We start from the raw sequence: 5514 nt of genomic DNA on the forward strand, positions 1-5514 counted from the left end.
CTAGACTTATCTTCCTGAGTTCAAATCCAACCTCAGACACTTACTAGCTGTGTGACTCTGGTCAAGTCACTTAACCCTGTTTGTCTCAGTTTCCTCATCTGTAAAATGAGCTGGAGAAAGAATAGCAATCTACTCCAGTATCTTTGCCACGAAAATCCCAAATAGGGTCATGAAGTCAGACATGACTGAACAACAACAACAAAGCATGACCCCCACCAAGTTTATCTTTGGCTATTACAACACCAATGGATGAGGTGCTCCCTTGCTTGCAAGCCATGATATCTTAGCCACTGTTTTGATTCACTGATGAACCCAGTCAAACAGACTTCTCCATGCTGGCGTCTTACTAGACTTGGTTGCTGAAGCTATCAGTAAACTCAGTTACTCACTATCATTAATGGACCTCTCATGTCTCTTCTAACTTTTCAAAGCTCACAAAGTCATGACCTGGTCCATCAGAAACAACTCAGAGATATTCAGTCATCTGAGATGAAGAAGGAACATACACAAAATCCAGAGGCCAAAAGCAGCTTTTGCCTCATAACCAGGGAAGGGAGAGAAGGATTTTTGTCTTTTCAAATCTTTAAATGTATACTTAGCTCTTGTTCACAAACCAATTAAAACTTGATGGGGTTTTTTTTAGTAAGCCAGGAAGAGACAGAAAATACATGTCTATGCTTTGAATTGAGAAGAGGAAAATCCCCTTAAGCTGGTTCACCAGGCCACCATAGGAATTGACAGCAGGCAGAAAATGTTATGCATCCTCTAAGGATGAGACCCTTATTGGCCAGTTCCCTCATTACAGTAGATTTAGAGTAGGAAAGAATCTTAGAGATCACTAAGGTCAACCTCCTCATTTTATAGATGAGTCCTGGAGAGATTTAAGTGATTTGCTCAAGGCCTTACAAGTCTTAAGTAGTAGAGTCAGAATTTGAACTTGGATATTTTGAACACAAATTGAATACCTTCTCCACTGTACCAGGGTTGGAGGAGATAAGAAGAGGAGAATCTTTGTAACATTCTCCAGGATAAATGAGAAAAAGAGTCAATAATAATAGAACAGAAATTTGTTCAAGCAGCTGACCATGTGGTCATGGCCAGTGAAAGCAGAGTGGGTGAAATGGACTTAACTAATAAAGAAGGATCAAGGGACTAGAAATTGATTGGTACAAGGCAAAAAAGTAGGTTTAGTGTGAGTGAGAGAATGGCAGAACAAGAATGACAGGAAATTTTTCCAGTGATTATACTAGTGCTGTGCACCATAAGCGCTCAAATGCTTATTGAATTGAACAGGATTAAACTAAAAAGTGAACTCATCATAGTTTTCCCCCTGCAAGGCTCCCATCCCTATTTCCCCTTTTGTTTTTGAACCATTTTCAGAGTTACCTAAGTTAAAAATCTCTTAAGTCATCTTTAACACCTCTCTTTCTTTCATCCTCTAGAGCCAGTCAGTTACCAATCTTTGAAATATATTTTGATTCTGTCCCTTCTTGGCCAGACCCATTGTGGATAATTACAACAGCTTCATAAAAGCTCTCCTGTCTTCTCTTTCCTTCAATCTATTCTATCCTACATACTGGCACTAAGTTTACCTTCCAAAAATACCAACTTCATCCCCTGCTTAAAACATTCCACCAGCAATGATTGCCACTGTATAAAGCTCAAACTCCTTGGCCTCATTTAAGATCTCAAATCTGTCTCCACCCTATCTACCCAACCTTCTCTCAAACTACTGTCTAAGAGACACACCATATTCCAGCCAGTTCATTATTCTTGCTTGCCTCTGAATGATAGTTATTCTGTTGTTCTTATCTGAAATGTTTTTCCCTCTCCTCTCTGCCTAGCCAGGTCTTACCTTTATTCCAAGGTTCAATTTTATTTCTACTTATTCCATGAGGCTTTTTTGTTGTTTCACTCAATTGGACCTTAATCGTATGCTACTGTGGCATCCTCTCCCAGGCTACTTTCCCAACTCAAACTTGTATAAGGCCATTAATCAATCAACAAACATTTATTAAACAGTAGAGGCTTGTTAAGCTCAAATGCCACTTCCTCTAGGAGGCATCAACCCCCCCCACACTCCAATCAATCAATCAATTAATAGTAAACATTTATTAAGTACCTATTACTCAGCAGGCACTGTGCTAAGTACTGGGGATTCAAAAGAGGCAAAAGACAGTTCCTGCCCTCCAGGAGCTTACAATCTAATGGAGGAGACAACAGGCAAACAATTATATATAAACAGGCTATAAACAGGACAAATAGGAAATAATTAGCAGACAGAAGGCACTGGGATTAAGAGGGGTTGGAGAACGTGTTGGTGGGATTTTAGTTGGAACTTAAAGGAAGCCATCTACTACCATTCCCTTTAAAGTTCTCATTGCCTTTAAAGTTCCCTTCCATGAACTTTGTATTTATATTATGTACTCTACTTTAGAGACATTTCCTCCCCCATTAAAATCTCCTTTAGGAGATTCTCCAAAAGGAGGACTCTTCTTTAGGGAAAAGACTGTTTTTACTTTTTGTTTGTATCCCTTAGTGCTTAACACAATGCCTGGCACATAGCAAGCACAATATATTCTTGTTCATTAATTAATTGTATGATCTTGGGTAAGTCACTTCACTCTAGGCCTCAGCTATCTCATGTGTAGAATGGGAGGAGTGGACTAGAGTGTTCAACAAATAATTATTGAGTATTTAATATGTGCCAGGCACAGTTCTAAAGTCTTAGAATACAAAGACAAAAATGAAAGTGTCCCTGCCTTCAAACAGTATGTTCTATAAGGGAAAACAATACGTACACACATCACCTACACCCGAATAGGTTGAGAAGTTTGCCCTGAAGAACTTTTCAGGGGTAATGTGGAGGGTTTGGTTGGGGATGGGATGAAGCAGAGAGGAACATGACTCCTGATTGGCTGAGCGAATGCTGAGCCCAGCAGCTGCATGACTAGATAAGGGATTCCCTCAGATGATTGAAGGACTTTCAGGGAAGCAGCTGAGAGTGGTAAGTGCAGATTTCCAATGCTCAAGAGGAAGGAGCCCTCAGAACAGCAGACATACCTTAGTAAGCCATCCTGCCCTTCAGCATGAATTACCCAACCTTGATCAGCAGAAGGGTTATGTGCAGATAACAAATAGCAGAATTCTGAACTTTGGACTTCTATGATGCCAAGTCCAGTGTTCTTTCTACTGCCCTCTCTTGTCTGCTCAGATTATAAGCTTCTGAAGGGCAGAGACTGTGTCTACTTCTTCTGGTCCTTCACTTTTCCAAAACCCATTTATATGCTTATGCCGTCTCATTGGAACATGCTATGTCATTTGTTTAATATTGAGATAAATTGCCTCTACTGACAATTGTTGTTGTTGCTATTAACAAGCATTAGGAATTAAATTGTTATATCACATACATTATAGTAATTTGATCTTCCTGCACAATAAAAGGGACATAAGCAGCAGACTTGGAATCTCGAGTCAGACTATACAGATACATAAAATTAGCTTTCCAAGTTTAGATCACAAGCATAATGCAGTATTCATTCAGCATGTAAAAGAAAAAAATAATCTTTGAAGAGGCAACAGTAGATGAAAGTATTTCAGAATATTTTGACATAGTAGCATATAATTCAAAAATGGTCTGCAGGGCTCTGCTCAACAGCAGCCAGGGACTAGAAGCACAAAAAGCTGCCTGACCCTGTGCAACTCAGCTCCCAGCAGCAACCTGAAACCCTCCCCCACCTCCCCCATCCCCACTATCCAGTGTCTGTCTCATGGGCTGCAGACACATTTGGATGGCTCAGCCAGTAAATCCACAACTCTTACGGGTACGATGCTTCCAAAAGTTTGTGCGTATGTACCCATGAATCTATAGTTACACATATAGATAAACACATGAATATATACAAAATACTTGTTTGCTGCCCATGTGCCCAAGGCCCTTGGCAATGAATACCATTTTATAAATAGAAAAAAATTAAACAAAACATATAGTTTTTCAACCATAATTTCAAAAATAGAGACAAAAAACATTGCATTCATAAAATATTCCACAAGAAGCTCTCCAATATCCACATTCTGCTTACCTGAAATTTCAGTTTTCCAAAATTTTTAGCAAAACAATATGTGTAGATAATGTTCCTAAGGAAAACAGTCAAAAGGCAGATAGTGAGGCTGACAACTTTGCGCAGCTCTGCCTCACTTAAATCCAATTCACTCATGAATCAAGACATATAGGGGTATGCTGGAGCAGGGATTCTGTTCCCCTAAAGCTATGCAGTCTCCTCTTAAGACTAGTGCTACAAATATCTAGGGATAGACCATGGGACCCCCAATCGTATCTGCACTGCAAAGATGGAAAACCTCCGATCTGGTTAACTGAGTACAGTAGCAGCTCTACTATACCAAGCATTTCAAGAATCACTCACTATTGAACAAGGAGCATCATTATCACAAGGTCCCTCTTGCTTCCAAATTTTTGATGTGTCATCAAGAGGTTCTTTTTTTTTGTCACAATATAGAAACTTCTTGGGTGGAAAAATGAAATCAAATATGATAATGCTTTTTAAACTTTTAAAGTATGAGGACCCTTTCTAACTTCCACAAATTTCATGGATTTCACACACACACACACACACACACACACACACACACACACACACACACTACTAGTATCCATTGCTTAAACACAGAAGTTCAGAATTGGAAGGGACCGAAGTAACCATCTAATTCAATCCATTCTTGAACAAGAATCCTCTTGACAGTATTCCTGACCAGTGCTCATCCAGGCTCTGCTTGAAGACCTCCAATGAAAGGAAATCCATCTGTCACCTCCCTAGGCAGCCCATTGCATTTTGGGATAGAGTTAATTGTTAGGAAGTTTTTCCCAACATCAAACCTAAGTCTTGCTCTAAAACTTCTACCCACCACTCCTAATTCTGCCTTCTGAAGCCAAGTAGAGGAAGAAAATATGTGAGGACAAAAACCTACTATGACTTTCAAAACACTTTTAAGTAAATTTGTATTGTGTTAATCCTAATATCTACATCATTTGAAGTATGACGTAGCTGGCTCTGGAGTAAGAAGACATGAGTTTAGAGCTCATTCTGATGCTTACTATTTGTATGATCCCGTCAGACTTATGGGCAAGTCAGTTGACCTACATGGGCTTTAATTTCCTTGTTTATAAAAAATAATGGGGTTGAATAATTAGCTTCAAGGTCTTTTCTGGTTCTATATCTATGATCCCATGAAAGAAAAAATATATTTTTGTATTATTTCTTCATTAAGAATAACTACCCATCATTTATTCAGTCTTCAAAAGTAATGTTTGCTCATTTCTTATAATGAACAATTTAGTGAAAAGATGACTGGTACTCATATGGACATGAAGACCCCTTGCAATAATTATGTGAAGCTTCTGGGATCCTCCACTCACAAGCTGGGAATCATTGAAATACAAATAGAGTTAAGTTAACATTTCCAGTTGTATCTCATATGCTGGTTAGGGAATAAATG

Source organism: Phascolarctos cinereus, unplaced genomic scaffold, assembly GCF_003287225.1.
Source record: "Phascolarctos cinereus isolate Bilbo 61053 unplaced genomic scaffold, phaCin_HiC Scaffold_4;HRSCAF=312, whole genome shotgun sequence".
NCBI lineage: Eukaryota > Metazoa > Chordata > Mammalia > Diprotodontia > Phascolarctidae > Phascolarctos > Phascolarctos cinereus.